This window comes from Podarcis vaucheri (assembly GCF_965113315.1).
Source record: "Podarcis vaucheri genome assembly, chromosome: 1".
NCBI lineage: Eukaryota > Metazoa > Chordata > Lepidosauria > Squamata > Lacertidae > Podarcis > Podarcis vaucheri.
In genome coordinates this window covers 48,784,617-48,797,594 of record NC_138759.1, presented here as the reverse complement: position 1 = coordinate 48,797,594, position 12,978 = coordinate 48,784,617, and the positions used below count along the sequence as shown (strand labels likewise).

The following is a 12,978-nucleotide window of genomic DNA, read 5'->3' as shown; positions in this document are numbered from 1 at the left end:
AGACCGCTGTTTGGATGCCCCGAGTCCCCTATTTGCCTGGGTCATAGGCTGGCAACAGCAATTGGATGCAGGTCCCAAGGTAGAATCTGGTTGTCTTCGTTTTGCTTATAAGTATTGAATAGTAACTTCACGGAAAATTCTGAGATCAACAGGAATGTCAAGAGTGACAAATAATATTTGGACCATGACAAGCTGAAGGACAGCATAAACTGAATTTCTGCTGAACTAAATCTGGGGAGAATCAGATGAGACAAGGTATCTCAAAGGGATGGAGTGAAAGTTAAGGAAGGATGATTTCTCTTCTCAGATAGGTCTCATTTGTTTGGCAGCCGTATCTCAGAGCCTTTCTGCACAATCAGTTTATTTTACAATAAATGTGCATTTGATTCTCATTTGGCGTGCCTTCCCTCAAGTCGTACCTCTGATGCAGCAGGATTACATTTTGGAGCACTTAAATTCACAGTATTTGCAGCTGAAAAAGTGGACTATTTCTCCCAAGTAGCCCATTCATTGCCATTTTTACTGCTTGTGGAAGGTGGCTGTACAAGGGTCAGGAATGTGAAGCGGATTTTTCTTATCACATAATTAATGGTATGTGACACAACTGTCCCTTCTTCCTTCCCCCCATGTTCTGCCCCTAAAAAAAATTAAAATATTGGGAGGATATATTTTCCCCCAGTATGCAATTCCAACACATGATCATTAAGCCCCAGCAGGCACCTCCCGCCCCTATCCCTAAAGCAGGGTGTGGAGCCCTCCAGAAGTTTTGGACTAAAACTCCCACAAGCCCCATGGATAATAGCCAGAGAAGATGGAAATTGTAGTCCAGGCTTCCTCAACCTTGGCCCTCCAGATGTTTTAGGCCTACAACTCCCATGATCCCTAGCTAGCAGGACCAGTGGTCAGGGATGATGGGAATTGTAGTCTCAAAACATCTGAAGGGCCGAGGTTGAGGAAGCCTGTTGTAGTCTGAAGCATCCATAGGGCACCATATTGGCTACCTGTCTCAAAGTGATGCCCTGCCATTTTGTAAATTTGTATTGGATTTTCCTTCATTTTTAATTCTACACACACACACAGTCCTTTGGTGTGATTGCATAATATCCCATCTCACACCCTATGAAGCAGATCTAGGTAGATTTTTTTTGTTAAGAGGTACAGGTGACAATACAGCTGTTCCCTGCATCACAGTTATCCCTGCTTCCTAATGCTACATCTCCATCCATTCCAGGTGGATGTGATCCTAGAGATGCAAGTGGTGCTATTGCCATTGCAGAGGGACCTCTGACAGTATCAATGAAGTCGTAAACACAGATGCATTCCACTCAGGTCATATATGGCACCAAAAAGCATCACCTGCACTTTTTCATTTGTTGGTTCACATATGAATAACATTACTTCAGGAAAGAACTCATTCAAAAAAACTGAACATAAACTGAAGTCAAGATTTTCATCTACACAGAGATTACATTCACATTAGGAGCTATTTAAAACAGTCAAATAATTTTATGCTCCTGTGTGAAGCCCCAGGGATAACTTGGTCAACACACCAACAGATTTCCTGTCTGGCCAATAGACCTGAGGTATTCTTGCACCTCATCAAGCAATCTAGGCTGCCATAAAGCGGATTGGGGTGATGATGATGATAAAGCAACCATTTCACTCAAAAACTGGTGTGAATGTAACCACCTGTATCTACCAAGCCTCCATCTTGTTCCATGGTGACGGCTCTTAAATGTCAGCAAATCAGGAACAAAAGCCCCTGAAGTAAGCAATTTCACAAAGAATCTACGTTTATTGCCCCATTGCTGGCAGCCTAGCAACCCACCCACAAGGCTAATTTGGGATTATTATTATTATTTTAATTAATCACGATCTCACTTTGCTTGGAGTTCAGTTATGAAGAGATACAGTTCTGAGGCAAGTAGCCTAAATGTGTCATTAAAAAAAAAAATACTTGCAGAAAGATTTCTCTTTAGATTTAGATATTCAGCATGGCCCCTGTAGCTGAATTATGGGAACTAATAAGGGATTATAGGTGTGACAGAAACCTTCTTCAAGCACTGCAATAAAGAGGGGGAGCAGCAGAGATGAGACTGTTAGCTCTGCCCCCCCATTCCAACACCTCCCAACTTCTGGGGGAACAATCTTCTTCTGAAGTGGGGAGATTTCTATACTCATGCATACTTTACCCTGCGGTTCTGAAATGTGTGGGGAGCATCCACAAATATAGAAGGCATATGGCCATCCATTTAGTGCGGATATCAGAATGGTATCAAGAAGCAGGGCAAGACTACATAAATGATATTGAACTATATTTTGTAGGAATTCTGCCAAATGCTCTTTTGTGGATGAATGATGACAACAAAGTTAAGACAAGGGGCCAAGCAGCATCTTCCTGAGGTTATGAAACATGTGGGATAAACTCCAATTTTCCCCACTGGCCTCTGAAATTTTATAAAAATTGGGCTATTGGTATGTTCATTAAAAGCCAAAAAGGCAATCTTAATAAATTTCTGATTGTAGCTTTAACACAGATGGAGGATAGATTGGAAAATTCAAATTTAATATTATTTGAGTATTTTCAAATATGAGACTTTCTAAACTATTGGTTAAGATTGAATGTCAGTGAACTGAAGCAGTTAAAGCGATTCAGAAAAACAAATTTGGGATATATACGTATCTATAGATATGTGCCATCTAGAATTTGCTTAATTATATTATCCAAAGAAGAGAGCCAAATCAGTTATACCACACATGAAAAGGGAAATAATATTTAGAGAATAGTTTTTGATGGCATATGGAAATATAGTTGGCTAAATATCAACAGATACACAGCGTCAATAACCTTGATAATGCAATAAAATGTGGATAAATTGGTACCTAATCTTTATCAGGTTTATTTAGGATTTATAAAACCAAGCGTTCTAATAATTGGAAATGTGGAATGGGCAGACTGACTTTTCCCACTGGTGGTGGACCTGCCCCGTGGCAAAGAATTATAGGCAGGAGATTTTACAGAATGTTCAACTGATTTTGAAATATAGACTCTAGTTCGACTCTAAACTACTTTTATTGAATTGTTTTAAAGATGTTGTCTCACAGGTGAAAGAGAAATTATTGTTATTTATGATTGTGGTGGTAAGGACACTTTAAGATATTGGAAAAATAATCAATCTCCTCAGCTGCAAGAATGGTACATCAAAATGTGGAATTTCACTATACCCTATGGGTAAAGCAATTGTGGGGTAGCAGGGATTTGAATGGATTTAGTGGGTTTGAACAAGAATAGGCTTCTTTTTAAAAAGTATAAAAAAGCAAGGGAGCTGGCCTGCATTGGCAACCCTTGTCATGCTTTCTAAGTTTTAGCTAAGTAGATTAACACAGAGATAAGCATCTTTTCTAACGACAGACCTGTTCTTGGAAGTGCTCTTAATGGGTTTCAGCCCTCATAAACATAACATTCTATTTATATTCTTTAATATGATAAGAATGTTTCCTATTATTTTTCACATTGTGCATTTTGTAAATTAATTTTGAAAAGGAAAGACTCTCAAAGGTTGCCTTTCACGGGTCGGAGAGCCATGTGACTGACATGCTTGTCTCCTGCATCCCATTTCATACAGTTGTGCCATCGTTCTTTATTGTAACATGTAAAGAGGGCTAGAGTTGTAATGGGAGCTGTGACAGATACCAACTTTCTGTGGGAAAGTAAAATGGCAGCTCCTAGATCCCAACTGTGCCACAGTGTTCTGGAGAGTGTTGCGGGGGCACCGTGAGATATTATAATGCTATCTCAAAGATCCCAGCTGCCTGATACTCATTGAAAGAAGATAAAAGAGAACCTCAGCACAGGTGTTAGCACATGTCAGAGTGGTAGTGTCTGAAGATGGCCTGTGCCATATCCCTTCTTGCCTTGCCATCGGCTGGGTCTGACACCCACACACCTGACACAATGCAGTTTTGTTGTTGTTGTTTAGTCATTTAGTCGTGTCCGACTCTTCGTGACCCCATGGACCAGAGCACACCAGGCACTCCTGTCTTTCACTGCCTCCTGCAGTTTGGTCAAACTCATGTTTGTATCTTCGAGAACACTAGCCAACCATCTCGTCCTCTGTCGTCCCCTTCTCCTTGTGCCCTCCATCTTTCCCAGCATCAGGGTCTTTTCCAGGGAGTCTTCTCTTCTCATGAGGTGGCCGAAGTATTGGAGCCTCAGCTTCAGGATCTGTCCTTCCAGTGAGCACTCAGGGCTGATTTCCTTAAAAATGGAGAGGTTTGATCTTCTTGCAGTCCATGGGACTCTCAAGAGTCTCCTCCAGCACCATAATTCAAAAGCATCTATTCTTCGGCGACCAGCCTTCTTTATGGTCCAGCTCTCACTTCCATACATCACTACTGGGAAAACCATGGCTTTAACTATACGGACCTTTGTTGGCAAGGTGATGTCTCTGCTTTTTAAGATGCTGTCTAGGTTTGTCAGCGTCTTTCTCCCAAGAAGCAGGCGTCTTTTAATTTCGTGACTGCTGTCCCCATCTGCGGTGATCATGGAGTCCAAGAAAGTAAAATCTCTCACTGCCTCCATTTCTTCCCCTTCTAAACTTCAGCTGAGAAGACAATGTGGCAGGGAATACCTGTTCCATTTTCACACCTGCTGTTGCCGCAGACCACTGTGGCACAGACTCGGACAGCAACAGACTATTCTAAAGACAGCTATGCTGGAACCCACAACTTTTCTTTATCCAGCATTAATTACAGTCAAGTTAGAATCATAGAATCATAGAATCATAGAGTTGGAAGAGACCACAAGGGCCATCGAGTCCAACCCCCTGCCAAGCAGGGGGGTCCACTGGAGAAACGGTGCGGTTTGACAACTACAGCATTGTCTTAAGACTACAGGCCGCAAGTCATCGCCTCCAGCGTAAAAAGAGGAAGAGACATTTCTAATAAGCAAAATGGCCACAGCGCCCTTACGTAATGCATGCTCTTGCTTCACTGAAGTGAACGAACAAATGTTTGCTTCAGTGACAGTACAGATTCTGCCAAAAAGTAGCAGTGAAAATGTCCTCTTGCCTGGTCACCTGTGGTGAGAGAATTTGTTCCAGATGACCATGAAAGTAAACTGCTATAACCTGGAAGAGCTACATCTGCTCCTTTTTTCAGGCAAATGACTAACAGAGAAATCCTATGCATATTTATTCAGAAGTAAGTCCCATTGGGTTCAACGGAGCTTGTTCACAAGTAAGTATGCAGAGAACTGCAGTCTAATGTATGCATGTTTGGGCAGACGGACTGATTTTCTGAGCCAGTAACTTTAAAAGAATGTTTTCCTGTTTGCTTGCTTTGCCACTTTAAAAAAGCCCAGTAACAGCATCTGATCCTAGATATCCCCATCAGGTACTCTGAACCATTTACCATATGTTAGCAAATTGCATCAAAACATTAGGGTTCTTCTTAGCTAAATCAATTGGAATACTCTGCAAAATAAGTAATATGTGCCAGAAGCAAAAGTATGGAGTCTCTCAATTGGGAGATCTGTGGATGATTTTCCTGACTTTACAGCTTCTGCCACAACATAAAAACGGTCTCTGTGTTTATTTAATTTCTTTAAATATTGAATTAGATCATATTATTGCTTGATTGAGAAACAAATGAAATTTGGCAGGCAGCCCAAGCTGGAGCATGTTAAAACACACTGAAGAAGGCCACCTAAAGAAAATACTCATTTGGCTTTTATGTGAAATGTTTTTTTTAAAACAGAGTCTGATGGGGGGGGGCAGAGAGAACAAGCACATTTTTATATTTGTATAATCACATATTGCCTTCAATAACACACTGGATTACCAGTTTAGCTGAGGATCTCTCACTTGTTGTTCAAAAGGTTGCTGAATCTGTTACATGCAACAAAAAAACAGAATTCAGCCAGACTTAAGCACTTCCTAACATTCCAGATTTCCCTGGGACACGTGACTGTTTGTTCTAAAAAAATCAACAGAACTTTGAAAATGTTAACACTGAGTGGATTGGGGCCAATACCCACAACTGCTGATTTCCTAACAATTGCATCTAAAACATCTTACTCTGGAAATAAGTGCTACTTATTTTAAACAGTTCTCCTAACAAATATGGCACTTGGGATTTCAAGTACTACCTAAGCTCCTTCTCCCTTTCAGTTTCATGGTATTGAGTATTACAGAGTTATGTATTATAGCATTACAAACAGTAATAAGGGGTAATAATGGTGTGGTTTTGTTTTTTTGTTAATCTAAATTGACTAAGTACTTATGTTGCCTTTTAGTGGGCCTAAATCCATTCCACTGAGTTATGTTTGGAGATCTATAAAACACTTAAAATGTTCACACCCACTGTGATGATTGCGGGGGGGGGGGGTATTTTAAATTTTCTGTGGTCTTGAACAGACCTGCCCAGCATAAACACATCAAGTTTAACCCAACCTGCTAATCTCCTTGTCTGCCGTTACTTGAATTCCAAGCTTGCCCACCCCGGCAAATAATATAATTTGCCCATGGCTGGTGGTCTGCATTTGGCTGGGTAGGTCACATGTTATGCAGGCTTGGCTTATAGCAATCTTCCTCTACCTGATGAGCTACAGATGTTTTTGACTACATCTCCCATCACTCCAGACACTAGCATAACAATGTCAGCTACGAGGGGAATTGCAATCCAACCACATCAGGAGGATGCCAGGCTAAGGAAGACTGGCCTAGAGTAATCTACAAACCTGCCATGCTCATCCAAATTGGTGCCCTCTTCGGATAAACTACCAGAGGATGTTCTAGGGCAATGCAAACTGAGGATACACTCCACAGCAACTTCCTCAAAATGGGGATAGTCTGCTGCAGTCTAAAATAAGTTTATCATAACAGGACAGCTTTTGAAACAAAATCAACTATTCCTTGCTACTTCTGCTCTTTTGGTTGCTAATGATGGGTCAGGCTGCCGGCCTTAGCACCAATTAACTACGAGAAAGCTGCAACAAAACCTTACTTCCAGAAAAGGTTACAGATAGGTAGCCGTGTTGGTCTGCCATAGTCAAAATAAAAAAATTCCTTCCAGTAGCACCTTAAAGACCAACTAAGTTAGTTCTTGGTATGAGCTTTCGTGTGCATGCACACTGTATCTGAAGAAGTGTGCATGCACACGAAAGCTCATACCAAGAACTAACTTAGTTGGTCTTTAAGGTGCTACTGGAAGGAATTTTTTTATTTTTCCAGAAAAGGTGTTTAGGAGGGCTGGTATTAATCTAAACATTTCTTTTTTAAAAAGAGAAATAAAATTCGCTATTTAAGTCACTGCCAGTATGCCATGAAAACTCAAACATCTTAAAAGGATGTGGTTAGAGGGGGGTTTTTTAAGGCCTGCTCTGGGATCTGTAGTGTATGGGGGCAGGAAAGAAAGAAACGGACATGTCATTATTTTGCACATCACACTAAGCCAAACAATGGCTATAGATAGAAAACGTGAGCTCCCAGAGAACATCTTGCAGCCTCTCTGCTCCTTTTTTCTGCTACCACTCAATGAGCTAAGCAAAGGTTTAGTATGTTATCTGAACCTTGGCTGTAACCAGACCTTAGTTCTAGCTCATGGTTAGTCTGGAGGCAGCTTAACCAGGACACACTATGGCAGATCTTGGCTTAGCATGTTGCGTCACCCAAAGGGACCATGGAGGAGCAAAGTGGCTGCAAACAGTGGTGCGCCTGCTATCTTCCAGTTTCAGGCAAATGCTAATGACGCACCTCTTTACCCTGTCTTTTGACACTTGAGGTGTATATTTTAGTTCCCACTTTATAATGGTTTTAAAATATTGTGTTTTAATATTGTAACCTGCCCTGGAGCCTTAGGGTGAAGGGTGGGTAAACAAACAAACAAACAAACAAACAAATCATCACCACCACCATCTTCATCTAGTCCAGCATTAGAACAGAGTAAAGGTAAAGGGACCCCTGACCATTAGGTCCAGTCGTGGCTGACTCTGGGGTTGCGGCGCTCATCTCGCTTTATTGGCCGAGGGAGCCGGCATACAGCTTCCGGGTCATGTGGCCAGCATGACTAAGCCGCTTCTGGCAAACCAGAGCAGCGCACGGAAACGCCGTTTATCTTCCCGCTGGAGCAGTACGTATTTATCTACTTGCACTGTGTGGTTTCGAACTGCTAGGAGGGCAGGAGCAGGGACCGAGCAATGGGAGCTCACCCCGTTGTGAGGATTTGAACCACCAACCTTCTGATTGGCAAGTCCTAGGCTCTGTGGTTTAACCTACAGTGCCACCCGCATCCCAATAGAACAAAATTCAAATTCAAATTCAAATATCTTTAATACGGTCAATGACCAGGAAACAATTTATAAAATATGACATTAAGAGTAATATTGTGCTAGAAGTAGCAGTAAAAATGTGGCCAATTCTCAGAGTTGGTGCTTATATTTATGACCAGGTTTCGAGTTTTAAGTTTTTAAAATTCAATTCAGAAGTCGCTACTGTTTAATATCGTTCCTTCAATGTTTACAGTTTGGACTCCTTTGTAGACATCATTGCTCGTCTTATTCTTGTTGCAATGTAACAGTACTTTGCCACGGACCTGTTAATCTCTCTCCCCCTAGAACAGAGTAATCAGCTCTAAACAAGTACCCATGGGGCAAAAGTGTCACCTTTAGTGAATGAGGAAATTTAGCAGGCCTCATTTTCAAACTCAGGAAATTCTCCAAAGTGGCTGAAACAATATTTTATTTTATTTTATTTATTTTATATCACTTCTCTACAATCTCTGTAAGAAATTCTAGAAGGATAGTCATGCTAGATTGTAGCAGCATTCATTGTTGTTTCTGAAAGAAACTAATACCCTCAAACCTGGACTTCTAGCTCTTAGTGTATCCCAACTTTTGTAGAATGCCTAGTTAAGAGTACATTTCTGGTGAAGCAGCACTGAGAACTGCAGTCTCCGGGCAGATTATCTGTAATGGTTACTGTGATTCATAAACTTTAGAATATATATTAGAAAAGCTTCAACTCCAGCTTGCATTTTCACCAGAAGCTCTTGATGCATTTTTCTGCCTGGACGCAGAGGGCCACTGGCAATTTCTAGGGATACTCTAGGGCTAGTTATCAAGCAGAATTCATAAATGAACAACTTCGGGTTTTAAGCAGTTCTGCTGCCTACACGCACTATGTCAGACATCTCAGAACAGGCCCACTTAAAATGACTTTTTTCATGCTTTGGAAGATGTAAAAATAACATAACATCTTAGATGCACAGCTCCCTTAAAACCAACGATGAGAAAAGAAATCCATACAAAAAAACCTTTTTAACAGGAAGCTGGTTTCATAGTAGCATAATTCACGAAGAGTATAGGCCAGCTGCTTCTCCCAAATAAACATCGGGTGCATATGGTATAATATTTATATTTGTATAGCACTTTGGTGTGTTCAGAGAACTTCACATATCAAAACATCCTGTAAGATCAGTATCATTAATGCATTACAGTGGAACCTCGTGTTACCATTACAGTGGAACCTCGGGATCCATTCCAGAGGCCCATTCATAACACGGAACTGATGTAAGCTGAAATGCCGCGTCTGCGCACGGCGTAATTTAGCACTTCTGCGCATGCGTGAGTGGTGAAACCTGGAAGTAACCCGTTCCAGTACTTCCAGGTTGCCATGGGATGCAAGACGAAAACACGCAACCTGAAGCGGACACAACATGAGGTATGACTGTATTACAAAGGCAAATCTAAGAGGTAGAGGTCTGTCTATGGCAGGGGTAGCCACCGTGATGCACTTCAGGGCAATGATCAGAGGTGATGGGACTGGAGTTGTAGTTCAGAAACAAGTGGAGGGCACCATAACTGCTAACCCTGTCCTAAGGTCACTAGTGAGTTCAGGGCGAAGGGATTTCCTAATTCATATGTCACTGGCTTAGCTACTCTGCCAGCATTCCCACTGTGTTCTTCTTCGAATGCGAAGCAAATCATTTTGTATGTACTGAGAGAAACTAGGCAGATCTTCAGTCTATTGGAAGGACATTCTCACTGGTAAGTGAAGAGACAAATGTTTATTATACAGGTATGTACATTTAAATGACCTAAACAGGATGCACATCATGAGAATGCAAACATGGTATATATGTCTGGGGTGGCTGGCTTTGAGTGTGTTACTCTGCTGCTGTCAGAAAAAAATGCAAAAAGGGTAGTGTCTCCTATTCCTCCACATAGTGTGACCCACAATCTAATGTTATCAGGAACTTGTCCAGCAGCCATAAAACCAGAGAACGCCAGCCGGTCTTGTGGTGTTACCAAACACATAAAAATTCCATTGCCTCCATGGTTGCTAATGTCTTTGCTGTTAGAGCATCCAGGGAAGCTGCAGAGGGTTGCTCATTACTCTTTACAAATAAATGAAATTATTCACCCAATACCAATAAAAGAGCTGTCAACAGAAACAATTGACCAATGTCTCTCTGGCTAAAGCCTATCCAGCACACGCCACGGATAGCAACAGCTTTAATATGCTGTTGTCCTGGCTAGACATCAGCAATTGCCAGGGTACCCCAGAACAGGCATGTGCTCTGGGGCCCCCACTTCAATTTCCCATAAAAGCACAAGCGTGACACTATGTCTGGTGCCATGGGACACTGTGAGATATTGAAATGCCAGCTCCAAGCCAGTCTTGGAGCACTGCTGCTACTTCTTCCAAGTATGCCTAAGGGAGAATGGCCATCAATGTAAGTGGGAACCCACATTGTTGAGGACCTCACTCAAGCATGGAGCTGACCCAGCCATTACCAGAGCTTTCTTGGCTCCCAGCTTTTGGACTACCTGAATATGGCATTTTTCTTACCCTGAAATTAGCATTTATATTTTGCTGCTGTGCTAAACACACATGTAACCTCTACTGAATAGATTTCAGTTCCCCCTCTTTCACTCTGCAGTAGAGAAATATCAGGCTGGTTACTCTCAAGAACGCAGAAGAAGCTTGAGTGACTTGTCCAAGGTCACGTCACAAAGTATCGGTGGGTACATAAGTGGAATCCCACAAATCATTCCTTTTAACTTGCTCAACTCAAAGCTTTCCTCTTTAATTCAGAGTTTGTCCTTTAATCATGCAACACACACATGATCCCCACTAAGTACATCTTCTACCATCTAGCAGTGTCTAATTGAAGAACAGAGCCTTCCCACAGAAAAGAAGGTCCACTCCCATAATTGTGGGACACTGGCTAGTTATAGCCACCATGTGAAATTGCAGTGTTACACCAAAGGTTCGCTGAAATTACAGAGTTACAGCAAATGGATACTTTTATCAGTCAATGCAGAAAAACAAATGAAATAAATATCTAAAGCCCAGCTTCTCATGAATGAAACTTTTACTGACTAGGAGGGAATCATCCTGTTCCAACTGCACAGAATTTCAGCCACTTGAGTTCCTCCAGTCTCAGTCCATCCAAGGGATGGATTATTAGCAAGCAACCAATGAGAACAACCAGTGTTGTTCTGCACTAGAGGGTTGAACTAAAAGGAAGTGGGTTGGGATGCCAGTAGGCAGCCTTGATCATTTTTCTTGGTCTACCTCCCAACTGATAACAGGTGACCTTCCATTACGGGCTAATTATGAAGGTGGATTAAATCAGAAAGCGTTCTCAGGTACCTCGAGCAAACAGAGTGCAGGCTATACAGAGAAGGCTGGTTTTATTTCCACTGCTTTGGAAGTTTGTCCTTTCCAAAGAAAATACCACAGCAAGTTTAGTTAAAGCCAGTGTACACATTACCTGAAAAGCTTTCCAAAAGGCAGATGGAATCGGGATGTGTGGATCTACAATCTCAGTACACGTCTACCAAAGAACTCCCCAAGGCGCCACGCCAAAGTCAGGTTTGTGGTGACTCCACCACATAACCACTATATTCTAAAAACGGCCACATAGAATAACCATCGGAATTAAGAAGTAGCAAGCAATGCAATCTTGGTCCCACCAGAAAACCCTTCTTCAAATATCTCTCTTCTTTCATTTTCCATTGAGAGCTGTGTTATTTAGGACTGTTCTACAGGACAGAGCCATGCCAGGCAAACTAAGAACCACATTTGCATGCTTCTCGTTAAAGGGAAATGGTCCTGTCAGGATAGGACAAATGTGCATTTTCAGAATCTGCAGAGGAAGGGGGGAAACACCACATTTCAGAAGAGACAAACAATAACTAATATTTGTTCCTGTGTTAAGTTTTCAAAATTGGCCCTTAGCATTAAAAAAAAAAAAAACTTAACCTGTATATATTTTCATTTATTCCTGCATAAGGCAGCAGCACTACACTTCCAAAGAGAAGCACCTGATCTACAAGTGTCCCTTATTTGTAACTGGATGAACCCCTTATTCAAAAAAGGGTTGGGGGCATACACGTGATTTTTCACCCTAGGCTTGGGGGCTCTTTGGCCCCGGTTCTCCCTCCTGACATTTTGGTGGGTGTGTGTTTTTGTGTGTGTTTTTTTAAGGAAAAGAGAGAATGGGCTTGGTAGGCCCAACAAGCCAGGAAGGGGCAAGGCGTGAGCCCCTTCCGGGAAGCAGCCACGATCCCCGTCCGCCCCCTCGCCTCCCGTTCCTACAAAGTGAACTGCCCTCCTTGCCCTATTTAGGAAAGTGGATGGCGCAGGAGCTATATTTGAAAACCGAGGTAAACAAGATCTCGGCGGTAGTGGATGGAGCACGACAGCTGCCTAAGATTAATCGCGCAAGTCGAGGGGGGAAAGGGAGACCCGCGCAAACACATGGGAAGACTGCGGGGGGGGGCTTCCCTGCAAGGGCTTCCTTTGCTTTCATTTTGAAATGGGTCCCGAACCCAAACAGCGGCTGGAAATCCCTTTTCCTTGAACTGCAGCCGGCCCTTCTGTCTACCCGAACAACCCCTCCTCGGCCATTAAAACAGACATCTAGATGTTCTGTGGAGTGATCCCAGCACGATCGCTGTTTTTTTTAAGG

The 12,978-nt window shown here is 42.2% G+C and overlaps 1 protein-coding gene across 3 annotated transcripts in view; it reads right to left on the bottom strand.

The window, feature by feature from the left end:
- SLC8A3 (solute carrier family 8 member A3) overlaps window positions 1–12,978 on the bottom strand; it is a 161,737-nt gene that overhangs the window by 147,157 nt on the left and 1,602 nt on the right. The window lies entirely within an intron of this gene.